Raw genomic sequence first — 23,735 nt, 5'->3', positions numbered from 1 at the left:
GATTCTGTCAAAAAAAAAAGAAAGAAAAGAAAGAGAGAGAGAGAGAGAGAGAGGGAGAGAGAGAGAGAGAGAGAAAGGAAAGAAAGGAAAGAAAGGAAGGAAAGAAGGAAAGAAAGGAAAGAAGGAAAGAAGGAAAGAAAGAAAGAAAGAAAAGAAAGAAAGAAAGAAAGAAAGAAAGAAAGAAAGAAAGAAAGAAAGAAAGAAAGAAAGAATCATGTATATATCCAGAAGAAAGGAAATCAGTGTATTGAAGAGGTACCTACACTCCCGTGTTTGTTGCAGCTATTCATTATAGCCAAGATATGGAATCAACCTAATTCTCCATCAATGGAGGAATGGATAAAGAAATGGTACATATACACAATGGAATATTATTCAACAATACAAAATAATGAAATTCTGTCATTTGCAACAACATGGCTGGAACTGGAAGACGTTATGTTAAGTGAAATAAACCAGGCACAGAAAGACAAATATCACATATTCTCACTCATGTGAGGGAGCTAAGAAACATGATATCATGGAGATAGAGAGTAGAATGATAGTTAGCAGGGGATGGAAAGGGTAGTGAGTAGGGAGGAATAAAGAGAGGTTGGTTAGTGGCTGTAAAAATATAGTTAGATAGTAGGAATAAGAGCTAGAGTTCAGCAGCACAATAAGGCAACAATAGTTAACAATAATTTATTGTGTATTTCAAAATAGCTAGAGGAATGAATTTGGAATGTTCCCAACAAAAAGAAATGAAGTGATGGATATCCCAAATACACTGATTTGACCATTACACATTGTATGCTTGTATTCAAGTATCACGTGTACCCAATAAATATACACAAGTATCATGTACCCATAAAAATAAAATGAAATAAAAAATGCACACTTCTCACAGATTCTTGCCTGGTAGAATCTAAGTAAATACATTTTTCCACCCACAGATAACTCTTCATGGTTTATCTCATGTTATTGGCCACATAGGTTAATGTTCTTTTTCAGGTTGTACTCAGTGATCCCCAAGAGGACAAATGGTGGGAATTATGGAAATTGAGGCTGGAAGGAAACCCAGAGTTCTGTGCTTTTACTTCCAGTAGGGATCTGTGGAGTTTAGAATGTCTGCCTAGTCAGCAGTTCTCACTTTGGGAACCCCCAAGACCTTTTCTGGAGGGACATCTGTAAGATCAAAATTATGTTTATGATAATACTAAGACATTATTTACCTATTCCATTCCCATTCTCTTACATGTGTATAGCGGAGTTTTTCAGAGGCTATATGATGTGTGATAATACTGTGTAATGAAATGTGTCAACTTTTGGAAAATTTGCATAATTAACTGAACTAATATAATTTTCCAAATGACCATTGTATGATGTTACAAAATCATGCATAGCTAAAAATCCATTCAAAGTTCAAAATAGACTAATGAATTTTAATATAAAAGAATACTTAGAGATGTTTCAGATTCCATGGTGCTGCCCCCCTTTAAGAAACTACCACTTGTTGAGTTTTGGCATAATATAAAAAAGAATATCCACAATTGCTGAAACTATTGGCCAGATCTTCTCCACATACTTCAACCAAACAACATGCCACGGAAAATTGAATTCAGAGGCACAGAAGAGAATTTAACCATTATCCATTAAGCCAGGCATTAAAGAGAGCTGCAAAAATCTAAATCAATGTCACTGTTTTCACTAACTTTCTTGTTCTGAAAAATGTAATTACTTTTTCATAAAGATGTTATTTCATGTAATATGTAATGGGTATATTAGTATTTCTATTAAATGAACCAATGGATATTTTACATTTTTTCTCAATTTTGCTTCTAATATGGTACAGTAATTGTTAAATATGATCTACCTAATTAAAAGTTCCTTGGGTTCCTAAATCAATGTTAGGAGTGTAGAGCAAACTTTATACTCCTAAAATTTATTGAGGACCCCAAAGAGCTTTTAAGTGTGAGAACCAACAATGTGAGGACCACTGGCCTAGTGTATTGTTTACAAGGGTGTAGTCTGGTCAGTGTCTACACCCTATGTCCACTGGTTTTCTTTCTTCTGGAAAAAGTGTTCTGTGGTCAAATATATTTTGGGCCAAGATGTGTGCTTTCTCCCCTGTCATAGATTTACAATACACATGAACCTATCAAAGTTCCTCCAAAGTCTTATCCCAACCTTTTAAAAACAAATTATCCCAACCTTTTTTTATCCTCCTTTTAATTGTGGCAGAACATAATGTTCCACAGTGGAATATAACATCCTATGGAACATACTGGCTGGTATATGATATGGGCTACCCTCTTTCCGTTACAAAAAAAATTAAAAGCAAGACATTTTCCTTCAAACCCATACTTTATTTAGAGAGAGGCCTATAAAATTTACTTACTAATCTGATTGACTTTCTTAAAAAAACATACTCTTCATTCATTGTATTATGCCATTTTGCTTATACTCTTTGAAGCTGTTTCTACTTATGTTTCTAAATGCATATGTTTTTTTAAAGCTCTGTTTTAGACATTTTTGTGTGTTAATGAGTAGCATCTGCTCCATGTGTCATAAGACAAAGTAATTTCATCCCCACAAAATTGTCCAAATTGCAGGTTAAGTGGTAGCATCCTAGCTGTTGAGCTGTTACTACTGTTTGGTATTTTTAAATGGCAAAAAATACCTTCGGTGATGCATCACATGCCTTTAATAAAACACAGTCACTTTGGGTAACAGAAAGATTTAGAAATGGCAGTGGGTTTTGTCGTATTTCTTTTTATGATTCTTTCTTTCCAGTTCTTTAGTTTCCATTGGTTGTTGTGGGTACAATCCTAAGAGTCAGACCAAAATAAAGAATATTCCATCAGTATGGATCCAAAACATGTTCCTGGCCAGACTTGATGGGTCCCACCTGTAGTCCCAGCTACTTGGGAGGCTGAGCTGGGAGGACTGCTTGAGTCGAGGAGTTCGAGGCTGCAGTGAGCTATGATCACACCACTACACTTCAGCCTAAGCAACAGAGCAAGACTCTGTCTCTGAATAAATAAATAAATAAATAAATAAATAAATAAATAAATAAATAAATAAATAAAAACAAATTTAAAACATATGTTCCTGACTGCTGCATGATGAGCATCGTCTTCCTAAGACATGAGATTGATAGTTGCACCATCCAGCACCAGTTTCTTCCCGGCACAGTGCCATTCTAAATGTGTATTGAGGTGGGAGTGCAGAATTTCTTTCTCCTGTATTTCACATATCTGTGTCACAGAAAGAAACATCTTAATTTGTTATAATAATTATAGGACAATAGTCATTGTATTTTATATAAATCAAAAGCTCTTTTTAAAAAATTTGTTGGTCCTGCCGGTTCCTACTGAAACGCTTCGTACAGTTTGAATCCTTAGTGGTTTTCTATTGCCGACTGAAAATTGATTTTTTCCTGTATTAAAAAAAAATCTGGCCAGGCACGGTGGCTAATGTCTGTAGTCCTAGTACTTCGGGAGGCCGAGGCGGGTGGATTACCTGAGGTCAGGAGTTCGAGACCAGCCTGGCCAACATGGTGGAACCCCGTCTCTACTAAAGATACAAAAATTAGCCAGGCGTGGTGGTGGGTGCCTGTAATCCCAGCTGCTCGGGAGGCTGAGGCAGGAGAATTGCTTGAACCCGGGAGGCAGAACTTGCAGTGAGCCAACATTGCACCACTGCACTCCAGCCTGGGCAAGAAGAGCAAAACTCCATCTCAAAAAAAAAAATCCAAACAGAAAATACTGTGGCTCTCTTATTCAGTATCTCATTCTTTTCCTCACCAATGAGTAGTTTCAGGGAGAACCCTTTACAATTGCAAAAAGACACTCAGTTTATAGGACTATCACAGCATTGGCAACTGGTGCTGGAAATTCTCTAATAGTTAAATGACCCAGATTAACCAGACTGAAATGGAAGAACCATACTGAGGTTGCTCTTCAAACAGCAAGACACTACCTTTCTGTCTTCTTTGATGACTGAATATAGTTTATGATATACTTAAGGTATCAACGATGTGAGAATTGTAGAGCTACGTGGCAGGTTAAGAAGCCTGATGAATGGCCGAGTGTGGTGGCCCATGCCTGTAATCCCAGCACTTTGGGAGGCCGAGACCAGCAGATCACCTGAGGTCAGGAGTTCAAGACCAGCCTGGCCAACATGGTGAAATCCTGTCTCTACTAAAAATACAAAAAATTAGCTGGGCATGGTGGCATGTGCCTGCAATCCCAGCTACTTGGGAGGTTGAGGCAGAAGAATTGCTTGAACCTGAGAGGCAGAGGTTGCAGTGAGCCGAGACTACACCATTGCACTCCAGCCTGGGCAACAAAAGCAAAACTCTTATCTCGAAAAAAAAAAAAAGTTTGATGAAGATGCAGATGGTTTGTTGCTTGTGCAAGTTATGTGATTTTAGCACTTTCTACAGTGGAAAGTCAAATTTGAGGCATGCACACCTAAAGTAGGAAAAATGGTTCTGAGAGGGGTAGTGTGATGCAGGGATTAAGAACCTGGTTTCTGGAGTCAGATGGCCTGAGTTTGAGTCCCACCTCTACCACGGATGTGTGCTGTTGAACAAGTGATTTAACTTCTTTGGGACTCAGTTTCTCCGACTGTAAAAAGTCATGTAAAGTTCCCAGAAGAGTGTTTCATACATTGTAACTGTATTAGTTATCTACTGCTATGTAAGTCATTACTCCAAATCTTAGTGGCTTGAAACAACAAGTGTTTATCATCTCTCAGTTTTTCTGAGTGTGAATCCCTGCACATAATAGCTGGGTGTCTCTAGCTCTAAGTCTTTCATGAGGTTGTAGTCAAGCTGTTAACCTGGGCTGAAGTCTCATCTGAAGGATGGGGTGGGGACAGTAAGGATCTGCTTCCAAATCCACTCACATAGATGCTAGCAGGCCTCAGTTATATGCCATGTGGGCCCTTCCACAGGACTGCATCACAGCCTGGCAGTCAGCCTCCCCCAGGTGATTAATCCAGAAGAGGATGCAAGATCCCAAGATGGAAGCCACCATTTTCATGTAACCCAGTCTTGGAAATGATCTCCCATTACCTTTGCCACAGTCTGTTTCCTAGAAGTGTGTCACTAAATCCAGTCCACACTCAAGTTAAGAAGGCTTTGCAAAGGCATGAATTCCAAGAGGTGGGATCACTGGAAGCCATCCTGTAGGCTGCTTGTAACAGTAACTTGTGCTTTAATTTATATCCCCTTATGGTCTATTCCTGACAATCAGACCGAATGAGCCCTTAAAACATATGGCAGATCATGATACTACTGCATTAAAAATTATCTCCGGTCTTCCCATTTTACTTAAAAGTCAACATCTTTACAATAACCTTCAAGGCCTTTCATGCTTATAAAATTATTTTTCTGTATTTTGTAAAATAGCATATATGTATAATAAATGCTATATATGTATATCTGTATAAACACATGTTTATATGTTTAGTTATATATCTAGATCCATATGGTGTAAGATAGAGATCTCTTTCCAAATGAAGAGCCAGGTTTCCCAGCACTATTTATTGATTACAATACCCTTTTCCCGGGCTGGGCGCGGTGGCTCACATCTGTAATCCCAGCATTTTGGGAGGCCGAAGCGGGTGAATCACGAGGTCAGGAGTTCAAGACCAGCCTGGCCAACATGGTGAAATCCCGTCTCTACTAAAAATGCAAAAATTAGCTGGGTGTGGTGGTGGGCGCCTATAATCCTAGCTACTGGGGAGGCTGAGGCAGGAGAATTGCTTGAAACCAGAAGGCAGAGGTTGCAGAGAACTGAGATTGTGCCACTGCACTCCAGCCTGGGTGAAAGAGTGAAACTCTGTCTCAAAAAAAAAAAAAAAAAAAAAAACTTTTTTCCCTGACTTGATATTCTACTGAGTACCTGTTTGTCTCTTCCTATGTAAAAACAAATTATAATTGAGAATTAATTATGGTGAACATTTAATAAGTTCCTTTATTTGATAGATTAGGAACTAATTTTATTTAAAAGGCTGTGACTTACATTTAAAAGTCCAGTTAGCTACAACACTAAGACTGAAAAGTAAATTTCATGACTCCTAGGTCACTATTTCTAGCTTGTTGATATCCCATACTTTGCTGCTGCTGCTGTTGCTTATAACTGTTTGGAAAATTTTCACCAAAATGCCTGTCAAATTGGAAAACCCTCTGGAGTGAGAGCCTTTTTAAAATATAGCCAACTTTCACATATGCAGGCATAACTTTAAATGGTAAACGAGAAGGGATCGGTGACAGAGATTAAACCTGAGCCAGTTTTATTGATTATTATTAATGGTATTGATAAAGAGTTTGCTGAAAGAGGGAAGCATATTGAAATTATTGCTTAAAAAGAGGTATGTAGAATTTTCAGTGGTTTTCTTTTGATAAGAGTTGCCTCATAGCTGTTGTAGCATGTGCAAATGAGGGTCAGCCATAAATCACAGAATGAATCACTTCCAACTCCTTCACATCTACAGATATAAGTAAGAATGGAAAATATTGTCACTTAGATGAGTCCTTATTTTTTTTTCTTCTCTATGAATAGTATAAACCTTACTTTTCTGGACACCTGGCTTTGGCAGCTGGTGAAGGTTGCTGAAGTAACAAATAGGGCCATTCTGCCTCTCCCAGATCGATTTTGCTGCAAGACAGTTGAAAATAATATAATCCAGAAATGAATTTATGTCTTATGGCAATTTATTTTCTTATGGCAAAAACAAAACAGACAGTACTATGAGGAAGTATTATGCTACTGGTAGAATTTTTCAAACTAAAACCACATTACATTTCATTAAATGAGTTTATGTCCATTAAGCATCAATGAGCATGAGTGACTGAACCCAGAATGCAGTCAAAGTACATATTAACTTTCTGTATGACTTTAAAGAGAGGTATGTCACCCTCCCTGGGTCAGCAGGTTCCTGTGCAGAAGACATTGGAATGAAATGTCAAGGACCTCTTCCAATTCTAGAATACCTCGAGATATGAAGTTGGTAACAAGAGAAATGCAGCAAGACATTTTTAGTTAAAAAGGAAAAGATTGATACAAGCCAGTAACTTGCAGTGGGCTTGTTTAAATCCTCCTCCTCTCTCCAAATTCTGTTTTTATCAAGCCGATAAACTAAAGACAGTTTGTCATGCTTTGAACTTCCTGGCTTATGTTGATTTCTATCAATATGTTACTGTTACACATTTGAGTGGGAGCTGAGTTACATAAAACTAATAAAATCCTTACAACCCCATGTTCTGTGGGTATTGATAGCATAAAAAAAATAAAGACTTTTGCCATTTTCAGGCAGTTGTTCTTCCAACTAGATGGAAAATTGAATGGCATTAACTCAACTCACTTGTTTAAACATTAACTGAGAGACACTTTCTCCTCCTCCTCAGAAGTTTTTAGTGTTCAGAGGAATTTAACCACAGATAGACACAGACAGACACAACTCCCCAAACGCCCTGGAAAAAAGGTTGACTCTTCCATAAAGTAATAGTTACAGAAGGCTTTCAAGGAATTAGTTATTCACACATTAAGCTTCTGAGGCATACGAGCATATCCTCTTTCTTACAACTTGATCACTTGATGCACTCTTTGATGATCACCCCGGGACCTTGGGAGATTTATAGAGTTTAGAGTTGCAAGTATGATGTGGCCACCATCCTCAGGGAACTGGGTGACAGTCGGCCAATGGGTTTACAACGCAGATGAGTATGAGCTCATAAAAGGCTAAAAAAGGAGGCAGCCATCTTTGGAAGACTATTTCTAGGCTCTCAAATGGCCATTGTCAAAAAACAAACTGTGGGGTGGATTTGACTAAGCATCAGAAGATGCTTAAACAACAGCCTGTGACGAGCGAGCGTTAAAAGCTCACAAGGCAGAAAGGAACTTTTCAGAGTGACTTTGTCAGATGAGGTTCTAATGTGTAGGCTTTATCAGCTGCTCCGAGTAGGGGTAAAGAGGCATGCATATTTTAAACATTCATTTCATATTCAGTGTGTAAAGTAACTACTGCTTTTCAACTTGGGTGGAGAAAGTTTTTATCAGTTTATCAAGAATCACACAAGGGAAGCCTATCCATTACCTACTTATAGGGCAAAATGGAAAATGTTCTCTCTCTTACGCTTTACCATTTTTGTTCCATCTTAATAGCTCTTTATTTAAAAAGTATTCACATCAGTTGGTCAGTCTGAGTCTTTCATTTGAAACAAACTTTTCTCACTTTCTGTCCTTGATACTGCACATCAGTCTTTTAATCACTTAATTGTAATGAATTTTTCTTTATTCACATTTTTCAATCGGTAAACTTGAAATTTTGCAAGTGCATTCCCACTGGGTGTATATCCTGATTTTCAAGACCTGCTACCTTCCCCAGTGTCGTGCTTGGTTTTTTTTTTTTTTCTTTTGTCCTTCCCACACCCCACCTCCAGTATTTTAGGGCGCCTTATGCAGATAAGAAGTGAGATGGCTTCATCCTAATAATTAACATGCTTGTTTGAGGTTATGAAATCTACATTTGAGAAAGGCCAGGGATTTCCCCCTGAATATCCACTAACTGCTTGAAGTGGCATTTTCATTCTGACTTGGTGTTTTGTTTTGTTTGACTGCAGCATACTGGAGCATAGTGAAAGAGTCTATTTTGAAGCTTCAAACGTAGTGCTGCTGCAGACCAGGAACAAGAGAGAAAGAGTGGATTTCAGCCTGCACGGATGGTCTTGAAACACAAATCGTTTTTGGTAAGTCATCCAAAGGACTTGACATCTTTTAGCTTTAAATGTCGTCGGGCATCACTTCATTGGTGTACCAGAACTTCTTCTTCAAGTGCATTGCTATATCTCTACATCCCAAACAACAGGACATTTGAGAAAATGTTGTCCTCGTCAGAGCGCTGAGAGAGCAACCGCATTTACTTAGTGTGTTTGTTTCTGAAACTTGCAGAATAGTGTGATCTGGATAGAATGCATTTGTGGTTAGAAAAAAGAACAGAAGCAAAAACAAAGCAAACCCAAACAACTAAACACACAAACAGCAAACAAACTACATCCACCAGATACTCCATTTTAGCTGAAAGCATAAGGGATTAATCGCACGAGAGCAAGTAGATTCAATTTAATAGCAAGTTTTTTGCCTCTGTGATCAAATACGGTCTTGTGTCACATAATGAAGTTTCAGTCAACGACAGATCATGCATACTACTGTGGTCCCGTAAGATTATAATACTTTCTTTTTGTTGTACCTTTTCTATGTTTAGATGTGTTTAGAGGTACAAATACCTACCATTGTATTACAGTCGCCTACAGTATTCACTACAGTAGCATGCTGTCTCGGTTTGTAGCCTAGGAGTAATAAGCTATATACCGTATAGCCCAGGCGTGTAGTAGGCTGTACCATCCAGGCCTGTGTAAGTACTCTGTGATGCTGCACAGTGACAAAGTCACCTAACAGTGCATTTCTCAGAGCATATCCCTGTCATTAAACGATGCATGACTATTGTGATGGGCAAGGTAAAAGATGATGGGGATTTCCAAGTCCTGTTCAGCAAACATTTACTGAGTAACTTTTAGCTATACATGGGCCCTTGAATGACAGTCTCAGTCTGGGGGTTGGAATTCAAACACTCTAAACTATAAATAAATGATAAAAACATTCCAGACCATACACCAAAATAATGTGGACTTCCAAGGATTGTTTTTATCAACCCCATTCATGATATTACCTGAAAGCAGAGTCCTCAAATTGAAGCCTAGGTCTGCCCCACCTGTCTTGGTCACCTTGGAGAACTTACTCATCATCTTTGAATGACTCACCTTTAAAAATGTATGTGCCTAGGCCAGGCACGGTGGCTCACGCCTGTAATCTCAGCACTTTGGGAGGCCGAGGTGGGCGGATCACGAGGTCAGGAGATTGAGACCATCCAGGTGAACACAGTGAAACCCCGTCTCTACTAAAAATACAAAAAAATTAGCCGGGCATGGTGGTGGGCGCCTGTAGTCCCAGCTGCTCGGGAGGCTGAGGCAGGAGAATGGCGTGAGCCCGGGAGGCGGAGGTTGCAGTGAGCTGAGATCACACCACTGCACTCCAGCCTGGGCAACAGAGCGAGACTCCATCTCAAAAGAAAAAAAAAAAATGTATGTGCCTAAATGATCTCCAAGGTCTCTTGCAAATTTATAATTCAGTTCCCTCTAGTGCAATGAATTAAATAACTATCCACTTCAGTTCTTGCCCAACAGAATTTCTGTGTGGGCATGGCAGGTTGCTTGCAGAGGGGCTCATTGTATCAACCAGTGTGGAGGAAAGGAGCCAGGTCCTCAGGTGGTCCTCCTGGCCCTATTTGCCCATTTGACAGCCAACCCTTTGGTCAAACAGGACTGTCAGCATCTACAGTAAATAATTTTTATTTTATTTTTTTGAGATGGAGTCTTGTTCTGTCACCAGGCTAGAGCGCAGTGGCGCAATCTCAGCTCACTGCAACCTCCACCTCCCGGGTTCAAGCGATTCTCCTGCCTCAGTCTCCCGAGTAGCTGGGACTACAGGTGTGCACCACCATGCCCAGCTAATTTTTGTGTTTTTGGTAGAGATGGGGTTTCACCATATTGGCCAGGATGGTCTCATCTCCCGACCTCAGGTGATCTGCCTGCCTCAGCCTCCCAAAGTGCTGGGATTACAGATGTGAACCATTGCACCTGGCCTGCAGTAAATAATTTATTCCCTTGTAACATTTTAAAAAATGTGGCACAATGCTTTATGAACATATTCATTTTTATTTATTTTAATTTTTATTGTTATTTATTTATTTATTTATTTGAGACAGGGTCTCTTTTTCTTTGTTGCCCAGGCTGGACTGCAGTGGTGCAATCATAGCTTGTTCTGGAACTATATGAGACTGGGACTATCCCGGCTCTCATTCCTAAAGTCTTCACTGAATTTTTAGGACTTCGCTGACTGGTCTCTCTTTATGAACTTCTATCACATTTGGGGCCTGCATCATATAAAATGCACTGCTATGCGTTGCTATGTGGGTGTTTGTCATCACCTCATCAGGGGTACACACTGCTTCAGGGCGGGAATCAGATCATCACAGACCAGTAGCTGAGACTACAGGAGTGCGCCACCATGCCTGGCTAATTTTTCAATTTTTTGTAGATACAAGGTCTTGCTATGTTGTCCAGACTGGTCTGGACTCCTGGGCTCCAGCAATCATCCTGCCTCGGCCTCTCAAAGTGCTGGGATTACAGGCATGTGCCAGTGTGCCTGGCCTAAGGATTTTATCCAAATAAGCGAGATAGGCCTCTTTTGAATTACTGTCCTTTGTTTTTCTTTAGGGGACCTGACTTTTTCCTTCTCTGTGTTTGCTGTCATTGCATTACTAGTTATCTGCCAGCCCGTTAACCCTGTGGATCCCCACACTTTGTTTGACATTGAATAGCATTTATTCTTGTTCTTTCTTACTAAACATCCCGTTTCTGAAGCAGCGCTTCAGAAATGATGCTCAGATGTCACTCTTGTTAGCAGCTGGCTTTCTGCCTTCAAGTGGTGCATTATTGGGGTTTCATAACAGCATTTTTTCTCTTACAAATATTAAATTATGAAGTGCAGGAAACCACATGAATGTGGTAGAAAGCAAATGCAAACACAGTGTTATCTGGAAGTGCCAGTTTTGTGATTCTCCTGGTGACAGTATCCTTCCTGTAATCAACATAGGAAGCCTCTTTACCTGTTTGCTGGTGGTTTTCTATCCTGTATCTTCATCTCCATTTATGCTGTATGCCATGGCCACCTTGTCATGCTGAATCAGAAGGTTTGATTAAGACAGTTGCATGGGGACTGTCTCTATCAAAGTTCTACCAAAGACACAATCCTGGCTGTCACTCACAAAGTCTTTCCTGAATCCTCAGGACTTCACTGACTGGTCTCTTTCTCTTTTTTTTTTTTTCTTTTTTTGAGACCGAGTCTTACCTGTTGCCAGGCTAGAGTGCAGTGGCAATCTCAACTCACTGCAACCTCCACCTCCCAGGTTCAAGCGATTCTCCTGCCTCAGCCTCCCACGTAGCTGGGATTACAGGCATGCGCCCCCATGCCCAGCTAATTTTTGTATTTTTAGTAGAGACAGGGTTTCACCATGTTGGCCAGGATGATCTTGATCTCTTGATCTCGTGATCCACCTGCCTCGGCCTCCCAAACTGCTGAGATTACAGGCGTGAGCCACCGTGCCCAGCCCTGAGCGGTCTCTTTATGAACTTCTATCACATTTAGGGCCTGCATCTTATAAAATGTACTGGTGTGCATTACTCTATGAGTGTTTGCCATCAGCACAATTGCACATGGGTTGCACATGGCTTCAGGGCAGGAATCAAATCACAGACCAGTGCTTCCCAAGGGTGGTCTAATCCCAGTACCTCCTGCTTCTGAATCACTTGGATGTGTTTATTAAAGTTGCAGATTCAGCAACACCAGGCTTATGAAGCAGAAGTTCTGGGGATGTAGAACCCAGGAAACTGACCTTAGTTAACTTTTGCACACTAAGGTTTGAGAATAACTGGCTGAAAATAATTGTGCATCCTCCTCTTTGCCTCCTCTCCCACAGCAAAGGGTGCAGGTCTGAGCCTATGGTAGGTGTCTGGGAAATATTTGCTTGTTGATCTAAGCCAACATCAAGCCATAAGAGTTGCATTCCCTCTTCAGTTGCCCAGCCTTTTCAGGATGTGAGGTCAGCATATTCTTTGAACCTTTAGAAACCCACTTTCTTCTGAATACATAAAGTGTTCCCCTAGGGCAGAGGCTCTTTTGGAAATCTTTTTTTGTCTCTTTATCTTTTTTAATCACTGACTCTGTTGGTAGTAATGACAGGAGCCCCTGTCTAAGATTGGGATAGTGGGGATGTCAGCTTTGAGTTGCTGGGCTGGAGCAGTAGGCTGGGAGAAAGATCTGAGGGTGGGAACGGGACTGTGCTAAACTAAAAGCTTTATCCTTGGCTCCCAAAGCCACACCTACTGCCCTTGGCAGTTTATTCTGAGTGGTATTTCTTTCAGCTGTTAGGCCTCGCAGGTTGTCAGTTTTGGTTGCAGAAGAGTGGTCCCGCTGCTGAAAAGGATCAAGTTTAGCTCTAGTGGACGCACATCAAAGCACCCACAGTGCACAGTGGTGGATTCAGGATTTGAATCCAATGTTAGCAGACTGCGGTGGTGACACTTGGCCCTCTCCTTCCTCCGCCTCTTGTTCTAGCAAGGGCATGCCTGGCTTTGGATGATCCAGGAGAGATTTGCAGGGCGTTGCTGCTTCTGATGCACCTCCTGAATGCCCTTGCTGGTGGCTGCAGCCCTGGTAGATGGAATCCAAACAGAAGAACTCATAGAAGCTTAGCTAACCTAGAAAGGAACCAGTGTGGCCATCAGGACATTTATTAGCTGCTAACCTAACCACTATGAAATGCATTAACAAATTTTTTTGACAACTTTTTTTCTTTTTTTGGGGGGGGGGGGCTGTTGCTTAGTTCACAGTTTTGCCTGGAGAAGTTGTGGCAATCCTGAATTCAGTTTGTGTGAAAAAGCAAGCATCTTCAAGCACAGTGTTGGAGAAGTATCTTCTCTCAGGTCTCTATTCAGTTTTGACTAGAGGAGGTTTGGCGAGCAGAAAGGTATTACCTAGTGGATTCTCATCTAAGTGAAGGAAAAAAGCCCAAGTTGCTGAAGCAATGTTAAGGGCACATTAGGCTTTTAATATATGCTTCATGGAGCCTTACTAGATTTTCCTCTGCGTAATTCTTTCCATCTGATGGGAGTGGAGCTGTTTTTGGGTTGCAGAAGGCAAGAGCCAGGTTGTCAGCTACAGAAGAGAAAGGTGCACTTGTCTGCATAATTGACTTTGAGCCTTTGTTTAAAAGGATGTCAGGTGGAGGAGTAATGAGGGACAGGATTTTAAAAAAATTATACAGTGTAGGATTTTAGCAAAATGCCGGATGCTGGCATTTCTGTTTTGGAGGTCTTTAGTGGTACATGTACTGTTTCCTTGCAAGTAGCCATCCATGGTAGGAAAACAGAAAAAATTGATTCTAAAAGAGCATTTGTCTAGTTAGAAACTGTGTCACTGGTATCGTTTACCGTGAGACATCCTTGAGAGGTGCATGATTTCCAAACAACCACCTAAACCACAGGCACTGCTTTTGGAACAGATGTAAATAGGAAAAGCACCAGTCCAGTACCCCCTCTAAAGACCATCGTTAGAAAGCTCTCGCAGTGCTTTCCAGCCTAGAGGAGTGTAGTTCCCTTCAGGTACTTAAGCCAGTGTTCTGTAAAGCAGCACCCAAAATGCCTTCTGTTAAATGTGTTCTAACACGTTCCTCTTGCTGATGCTATCACACGCTAATAATTGCCTAAGTCCTTCAGAGAAGCTGTGTGGTTTTGTATAGCTGTGAGTAAAACCACACCCATTCAGGAAATGCAGTGTACTTTCTTCTAACAGGCATCATCAAAACAGATGTGGATTTTCATGGTAGGTCAGTCCTCTTCTTTAGTGACAATTTGAGGGCTTTGAAGGGAGGCATTTGCCGTGCATCAAAAGAAATCAGAATTGAACTGGCACACGTGCACATTGTTGGAGTAAAGAGGAAAAGCAGTGACCTAGAGTTTGTTACCGCACATGCTTTCCCTGAAGGCACCTCCACCATCATGATGTCCTCATCAACTCTGCATACACAATTAGTATTTCTATCTCTTTCTCTTCAGAGAGCTTAAAGCTCAATGATTTCCAACTTCCTCCCACATGACTCCAGTTGGATATCACATAGGTGTCTTCAACTTGAATCTAAACCCGACTTTGTCATTATCCTACGTTTATGGACTCCAGAGTCACTAGCCCACCATTCGTTGATGCTGGACACCTCCTCTTCCTTTGCTTCATCTCTAGCTTATATGCTGGAGTTTTGCCTCCTCTTTTTCTTTTTCTTTCTTTCTTTTTTTTTTTGAGACGGAGTCTCTCTCTGTCACCCAGGCTGAAGTGCAGCGGCACCATCTCAGCTCACTACAACCTCCGCTTCCCAGGTTCAAGGGATTCTCCTGCCTCAGCCTCCTGAGTAGCTGGGATTACAGGCATGCGCCACCACGCCCGGCAAATTTTCTGTACTTTTAGTAGAGATGGGGTTTCACCATGTTGGTCAGGCTGGTCTCAAACTCCTGACCTCGTGATCCGCCTGTCTAAGCCTCCCAAAGTGTTGGGATTACAGGCGTGAGCCACCGCCCCCAGCCTGAGTTTCACCTCTTTAATATGACAGTTTACCCATTCTTCTCCACTCCCAGGCCCCCGTTCTGTTGCAGGCCTTCAGCATCACTTGCCCGGACTGCCGCAGCGGCTTCCAAGAGGTCCCTTGCCTAAAGTCTTTTCTTTCTATGTTCCATTTATTTTACTCTTTTGAGAATTATCTTATGAAAAAAGGGTCTGATTGAATTACTCCTACACTTGAAAATCCTTGGTAGTATGTGGAAATATGGAAAAGTACTCATAATCTAATGTGTTAAAAGAAAAACTTTAGACACATTAAATTTAACAGAGTTTAATTCAGCAAAGAACTCTTTGCAAATCAGGCAGCTCCTCCCTACTCCTCTCCTCCCGAACCAGAATAGATTCAGGGCAACTCTGACATGCTGTTGTGTAGTTGGAGAGGATTTATAGACAGTAAAAGGAAAACAGTGGACAGAAAACAGAAGTGAGGTACAGAAACAGCCAGATTGGTTTCAGCTCGGTGTTTGCCTTATTTGAACAGGGTTTGAACGATTGGCTGCCTGGGATTGGCCAAAACTCAGAGATTGGTACAAGGATAGGTTACAGCCTGTTTGCATATCCAGGTAGGTTACAGTTCACTGTGTGCAGAGGAACCTTTAGACCAAACTTAAAATATGGAAGAAGGCAGCTTTCGGCTAAAGCCAGCAAATGTTTAGTAGAAAATTCGTATTTCAAAACTGTGCAAACACGTTGGTTACAAAGCAATAACAAAAATCTATGCCTATCCACAAAGGCTAGAAGTAAATAAAACAAGAATGAAAGTATTTTTAATATTAGGGCAATCCGTGTGTGTGTGTGTGTGTGTGTTTTTAAGTACCCCTTTGGTAGCAAATGAATATGGTGAAGTAAAATGAATAATGGAAAGGATTTTGTTACCTTTCTGCTCCTGATAAGGGAAAATGTGAATTTCACTGCATGGCATCTAAGACCTCTAGGAATTCCTTATCAACTTACCATTTAAATTTCATCTCCCTTGACTCCCATCCCTTCCATCCCTCCATATAACATTTCTTTTCTTCCTAAACATACTGTGTATGTAATAGCCATGCACCTGTTCCTGTTGTTTCTTCTTGCATGAGATTCTTGTTCTCTGCCTGGTGAACTCCCACTCATTCGTTGAGGCCTAATTGAAATTCCTGGCCAGGCATGGTGGCTCACATCTGTAATGTCAGCACTTTGAGAGGCTGAGGCAAGAGGATTTCTTGAGCCCAGGAAGTTTAAACTGCACCATTCCACTCCAGCCTGGGCGACAGATAGAAACCCCATCTCAAGGAAAAAAAAAAAGGAAAAGGAAAATATCCTCTTGCTGTGTTACCACTATTATACTGCAATTCTTTGTTCATATAGCTATCTTGGTAAATGATTCATGAGGACAGAAATTGACTTATTTTAAACCTTGTATCCCAAGTGTTAAGCCCATTCCTGCATATAATACGGTTCAATAAATACTTACAAAGGTAAGAAGAAAGGAAAGGGCCCACTTAGAAATACACAAATAATCCTTCAGGTAAGGTTCTTAAAAATATTTTTGGATAAGCTTAGTAATAATTCCTATGTCATAAAAATTATAAAAATAGATGTTTTTGGTTAAACAATTTTTATAGTAATAGTTGAATTCAGCCTCACATCATTTAAACTACTAGAGTATATCTTTGGCATTAGAAAATTCTAACATCAGATAGAATTGCTTCAGCTTCACTGTAAGCCATATTTATGAGGTTACTAAAAACTGCTTTTTAAACTGTTTTATGTCATGCATAACCATGTCGGCCAAATCAGAAATCCAAATAAATGACACATCCAGTTCTGGCCACATTTTGTGAATATCTGGTATTTTTTTCTTAAGGGAATTTAAAAAACCAAGACTGGGTAACATTAAAGGGTTGATGTAACATTTTCGATTCTGAAAGGCTACTCCGCTCTAGGAATATACTTGTTACTATTTTTTTTTTTTCATTTCTAAGAAGCCTGTTTGGCTAAAATACCAAAAGAGAAAAAAATAACTTGGCTTAAATAAAATGAAAAGTCATCTCCAAAATTAATTTGGCTCCTCAAAAGTTCTTTCCAAAGGAAGGAATAGGATGCTTTTTAATATTACATGTAAGAAACGCCACTAAAAAGAAAATCATCATGTGTACTTGTGACAAGGAATTCAGAATGGAATTTTGTGAAGATCAGTGTGTGAGGCATGCTACTCACATCTTTTACAATAACATTTTGGTATCGGGGAAGATTACTTAATAGTATATATTATTCTATCTTATATATGTATGCATATGTGTATATACATATATAAAATCGAGTTTTTTCCTATTAATGCTTTCGAGTCAGTAAGTTGTAATAGAGAATTTCAGTTTGAGATTTGTCACCTTTTTTTGCATGATATCCTTGCCCAGCCTTCAGTTTTCTTGTTTATAAAATCATGACAAAAGGTGAACTATCATTGGATTAGCTAATTAAGAAATTAGTCACCAACATTTATTAATTGATGACTGACTTGGAAACATTAAATACCCAGGTCATTTTTTAGCATTTCATGTAAGTTGATCCCTGTCTGTTGTGCAGAGTAAAGAACCTTAGCTGAATTTCTTTTTTGTCTGTCCTGATCTTGGCATTCATTTAAAAACCTGACCCTTCAGCTGTTTACAAGATCCATGATGAAATATACCATGGCTAAGGTGAATGTGCAGACTCCCAGTTTCCCTTTAGCCATTCTGCTGCACTAGCCATGGGGTTGCAAACTTTTTTGGTGACTGTCACAGTTCATTCATCAGGAAGTACTGACTATATTTTGTTGCACTTTTGTGAGAGCCAGGGCTCCGAAGCATCCTAAATACCTAGTGACAAAAACTCAGGAAGGCAATTAGACTATGACACTTTTCATTACAACATAAGGTGCCCCTCAGTATAGTAGGTGCTTATGTTGAACTGCCCTCTGCAGACTGTATATATGGGTCCATGTGGTGATATTGTGGCTGTACCCTCTCCAAAGTTGCCTAGTGTCGGCTATAGCAGAAAAGGAAGTGTCTGTAAGCAATAGTAACTTCAATGAGGAAGGATGTAAAAGACAAGTGAACTATTCCTGAAATCTTAAGGATCTATGTCCAGACCAGAGTACCTTGATGGATCCCAAAGTTTTATTTTATTTTATTTTGTTTTTGAGATGGAGTTTTCTTGTTGCCCAGGCTGGAGTGCCATGGCATGATCTTGGCTCACTGCAACCTCCGCCTCCTGGGTTCAAGTGATCTTCTGCCTCAGCCTCCTGAGTAGCTGGGATTACAGGTGTCCGCCACTATACCCAGCTAATTTTTGTAGTTTTAGTAGAGAGGGGGTTTCACCATATTGGCCAGGATGGTCTTGAACTCCTGACCTCAGGTGAGCTGCCCGCCTCGGCCTCCCAAAGTGCTGGGATTACAGGCATGAGCCACGGTGCCTGGCTTTATTTATTTTTCCAGCATTATTGAGGCATGATTGACATAAAATTTGTGTACAACATGATACTTTGATATACATATATATTGTGAAATGTTTATTATCATCAAGTTAGTTAACACTTTCATCACCTCACATAGTTATTTTTTCTTGCATGGTGAAAACATTTAAGATTTACTCTCTTGGCAAATTTCAAGTGTACAATATATCATTGTTAACCATAGTCATTATGCTGTATATTCAATCCCCAAATCTCAAATATTTAAAATCTAGCCCTGAGACAACTGATTACAGCTACCATATGTTTTCTGAGGTAGTTCACAATAAATAGTTATAATTCTGCTTAGAAACAGTATGATGTGTTGAAAAGTGTAGGTTCTTGAGGCAAACTTCCTGGGTTTGAATACAAAACTTCCACTTAATAGCTGTCTAATGTTGAGCAAATGACTTAATCTCTTTGGGTCTCAGTTTATCAATCCATGAAATAAGAAAAATAAAACAGGCCAGGCATGGTGGCTCACGCCTATAATCCCAGCACTTTGGCAGGCTGCGGCAGGCAGATCACAAGGTCAGGGGTTCAAGACCACCCCAGCCAATATGGTGAAACCTCATCTCTACTAAAAATACAAAAATTAGCGGGGCGTGGTGGTGGGCACCTGTAGTCCCAGCTACTCGGGCGCCTGAGACAGGAGAATCGCTTGAACCCAGGAGGCGGAGGTTGCAGTGAGCCGAGATGGTGACACTGCACTCCAGCCTGGGCAATAGAGTGAGACTCCTTCTCAAAAACAAAAACAGACAAACAAACAAACACAAAAAACTAAATGAGTCTTGATGCACATAAAGCTTTCAAAAAATGGTAGCAGTTATTATCATATGACTTTCATGGAATTTCGTTAGTTACTCAGTTTGTAGTAAAATTTTTCCAGTGTTTATTCTTCATGCCTTCCTACGAACTTGGTTTAGGAATTTATACTGTTAAGGGAAACACACTGGTGAGCTCAGCTAGGGAAGGTGAAGCAACACTGTGGGAACACAAAGGAGGGGGATAGTTAGTCTGATTAGGGAGTAGTGAGAACTTGGAGGAAGCATCAGAGCTGACCCGGAAGAATGGCTGGGATTCCGCCTGACAGAGCTGGGAGCACGGCATTCCATACAGGAGGGCGTGTGCCCAAAGGAATGGAGAAGGGAGAGTGCAGAGCAGAGCGTATTTGAGGAAAGTTGTGAACCAGTTTGAGCCCAGAGTTAAGGTGTGTGAGATGGAACAATGGGAGACTGTGAGAAAGATAGTCTGATTTAATAATGGTAGATACCAGTGAGTGTGAACTAGTCATTGAGTGGTGCCATATATCAGATTCTGTGGTTGGGACTTTACATAAATTAGCTCTGATTACAACTCCCTTCAACATAACTATCCCCATTTTACAGATGAGAAAATGGGATTAATCCCATTTTTTCTTAAGTGGCGGAGAACCACTGAAGGTTGTTGAATAGGAGAGGGTCATGATCACACTTAGCAGGGATTTACTTATCTGCTTTTTCAGTTCCCTGGAGTTGTAGACACATCTTTTTGTTTTGTTTTGTTTAAGAGTCAGAGTCTTGCTGTGTCACCCAGGCTGAGTGCAGTGGTATCATCATAGCTCACTGCATCCTTGACCTCCTGAGCCCAGGTGATCCTCCCGCCCCAGCTTCCCAAAGCTCTGGAATTAGAGGCATGTGGCACCATACCTGGCTCACTTTTAATTTTTTTTTGTAGAGATGGGTTCTTGCTATGTTGCCCAGGCTGGGCTGGAGCCCTGCGTTCCAACAATTCTGCTTTGGCCTCTCAAAGTGCTGGGATTATGGGCATGTGCCACCACACATAGCCTTGGAGATACATCTTGCACCATCCTGGGCTCCCCAGCAGAGTGGTATTAGACTGTCAGTACGGCGAATACTCCATAAATACTGGTGGAGTCTGTTTTCAAAGCTTCCTCAACAAAACTCTGGAAACACGTTTTGTACCTTTTCCTTTTTAAAGAAGAAATAAACTGGTTAAGTTATTGAGCGACTCCTTTTTGCCTGTGCATGTTTCATCTCATTTGATCCCCATAGGAAATCTTAAAGATAATTTTTGCATTTAAATTATATGTTATTAATATTATAATGGATGAGGTCACTGGGGCTGAAGAATGTAATGCTGCTTGGAGATGGTAAAGCTGGGATTCAAACCACGGCTCCCTGGCCCTTGGTCTGTAGTCTACCACCACCCCCTGCCTCTATTGAACCTCTCTTTTATTGCTGTTTTCCAGTCTCCACTTAAGTATTTTCCACTGGTTTAAGTCCACTTTGCTAAGTAAGTACACTGTTGCTTTTTTAGGGGTTGAATGGAAATAGATTATTTTCAATAATCTGTCCTCAGGACCAGAATTCTAAATGATGCTGCTGGCAGTTGGCCATCTCTGGGAGCCCACCATACAAGCCACTTATAGGAGCCCAGCATCCTGCATTGGGTCGGAACGCAAAGTCGACTAACTCTTCACAGTAGATGCAGTTTGGGTGTGAGTACCTAGCAGGAACCCTAAATATTTGGGGCAAGCACTTTGCTTCTTCCATCTGGTGGAACCCATGTTTATTATCTAAAAGACACATGGCAACAGGCAGCGCAGTGTTTGCTTCCAAAGACGGCCTGGAATTTGGAATGACATTTAGTGAAAGGGGAAAGTTCAATTTCAGCTGTCAAAGGTCATGGCCAGTGAACCTACAAGCATATTTACATATTATGTAAATTTGGCCCAAATCCGTATTTATTAGCTTGAACAGTTTTGGAGTGGTTATCTGCTCTGCAAAATTGATCTACTGTTAAGAGTCTCAAAAATATCAAATCTGATCGATGCATTTAAATCAGGAAGGGTAAATATTTGGTATCTTTGCTGGTGCTGATTTTCAGAGGCTTTGCTCACCTGCAGCTGTGCTCACTTTGCGAAAATGGACATGGTGACCTCTACTTTCGTGGTGAGCGGCCACATCAGTATCATCCCTTCCCATACCTGGAACCACTCTCACCCACTTTGGAGAGCCAGCACACAGCAGCACGCTGTGTCTCAGGGACCAGGCTATCCATCAGATACCCTACTTTGAAAGTGTCCTTCATTTGATTTTTAAAATATGCATAAATACGTAGTGTGTGTATACACACACGCATCATAAAATTTACCGTTTTAACCTTTTTTTTTTTTTTTGAGACGGAGTCTTACTCTGTTGCCAGGCTGGAGTACAGTGGCAGAATCTCAGCTCACTGCAACCTCCACCTCCCGGGTTTAAGCAATTCTCCTGCTTCAGCCTCCTGAGTAGCTGGGACTACAGGCACACGCCACCACGCCCAGCTAATTTTTGTATTTTTAGTAGATACAGGGTTTCACCATGTTGGCCAGGATGGTCTTGATCTCTTGCCCTCATGATCTGCCTGCCTTGGCCTCCCAGAGTGCTGGAGCATGAGCCACCAAGCCTGGCCCAGTTTAACCGTTTTTAAGTGTGCAATTCAGTGGCATTATGTACATTTCCAGTGTAGTGCAATCATCTCCACTATCCATTTCCAGAACTTTTTCATCATCCAGAACAGAAGCTCTGCATTCATTAGACAGTAACACTCCTTTCTCTCCTCCCAGCCCCTGGTAACCTCTATTGTACACTCTGTCTCTATGAAGTTTCTTATTTTAGGGACCACGTGGAATCATACAATATTTGTCCTTTTATGTCTGGCCCATAATTTAATTTTTAATAACACTGTTTCAAATATACTATTCTTTTCTGAAGTACTTGTTATCAATACTTTATTATGTCAGTAATTATCAATAAGTTCTCATTCTAATTTCAGAAACTGGGTTGTATTGGAATATGGGCACAAAGGAGATACAGATTTTTTTTCTCCTTAATAACTGAAGAGAATAACATTTATTAAACAAACGATCAAACTCTTTCTGAGACATAGCGTCATGTGCCTCTTTGGAGTTGATTTCCCCTCACTTTATTTGAACTCCTGTTTGGCCCAGATTCTTCTCAGAATTTCTGCAAGCAGGCTTATAGTCCTGTGTTCTTTTCTTCTCTTCTCTTTTGTTTTTTTCTTTTGAGGCAGGGTCTCACTCTGTCTCCCAGACCGGAGCACAGTGGTGCAATCTCGGCTCACTGCAGCCTCGACCTCCCAGCCTCAAGTGATCTTCCTGCCTCAGCCTCCCGAGTAGCTGTGACTGCAGGTGTGCACCACAACACCTGGTTAATTTTTGTATTTTTTGTAGAGATGGGGTTTCATCATGTTGCCCAAGCTTGTCTTGAACTCCTGGGTTCAAGCAATTAACCTGTATTGGCCTCTCAAACTGCTGGAATTACAGGTGTGAGCCACCCCACCTGGTCAGGCTTATATTTCCGTACTGCCTGTTAGGAAGACTTCAGAATTTTTTAGACACAGGCATAGCTCAGAGATATTTTTTCTCTTTCCTTTTCTTTTCCTTTTTGTTGAGATGGAGTTTTGCTCTGTTGCCCAGGCTGGAGTGCAGTTGCGCAATCTCTGCTCACTGCAAGTTCCACCTCCTGGGTTCAAGCAATTCTCCTATCTCAGCCTCCCAAGCAGCTGGGACAACAGGCGCCTGCCACCACACCCAGCTAGTTTTTGTATTTTTTAGTAGAGATGAGGTTTCACCATATTGGTCAGGCTCATCTCGAACTCCTGACCTCAGGTGATCCACCCACCTCATCCTCCCAAAGTGCTGGGATTACAGGCGTGAGCCACTGTGCTGGCTGCTTAGAGATATTTTGGGTTCACTTATAAACCATAGCAGTAAAGCAAATATTGCAATACCGCAAGTCACACAATATTTTTGGTTTTCCAGTGCATATAAGTTATGTTTACACCATATTGTAGTCTATTAATTATGCAGTAACATTTTGTGTAAAAAAAGCCAAGGTACATACCTTAATTTTAAAATGCAGGCCGGGCGCGGTGGCTCAAGCCTGTAATCTCAGCACTTTGGGAGGCCAAGATGGGCGGATCACGAG

General features: G+C 40.9%; 1 protein-coding gene across 2 annotated transcripts in view; it reads left to right on the top strand.

The window, feature by feature from the left end:
• ATXN1 (ataxin 1) overlaps positions 1-23,735 on the top strand; it is a 454,497-nt gene that overhangs the window by 94,628 nt on the left and 336,134 nt on the right. For both annotated transcript variants that reach the window (XR_001004122.1, XR_001004121.1), the window contains one exon: positions 8,612-8,737. The gene's annotated coding sequence lies outside the window, so the exon portion shown is untranslated. The remainder of the gene's footprint in view (positions 1-8,611; positions 8,738-23,735) is intronic.

This window comes from Colobus angolensis, unplaced genomic scaffold (genome assembly GCF_000951035.1).
Source record: "Colobus angolensis palliatus isolate OR3802 unplaced genomic scaffold, Cang.pa_1.0 Scaffold6, whole genome shotgun sequence".
NCBI lineage: Eukaryota > Metazoa > Chordata > Mammalia > Primates > Cercopithecidae > Colobus > Colobus angolensis.
This window is presented reverse-complemented; position numbering and strand designations above follow the sequence as displayed.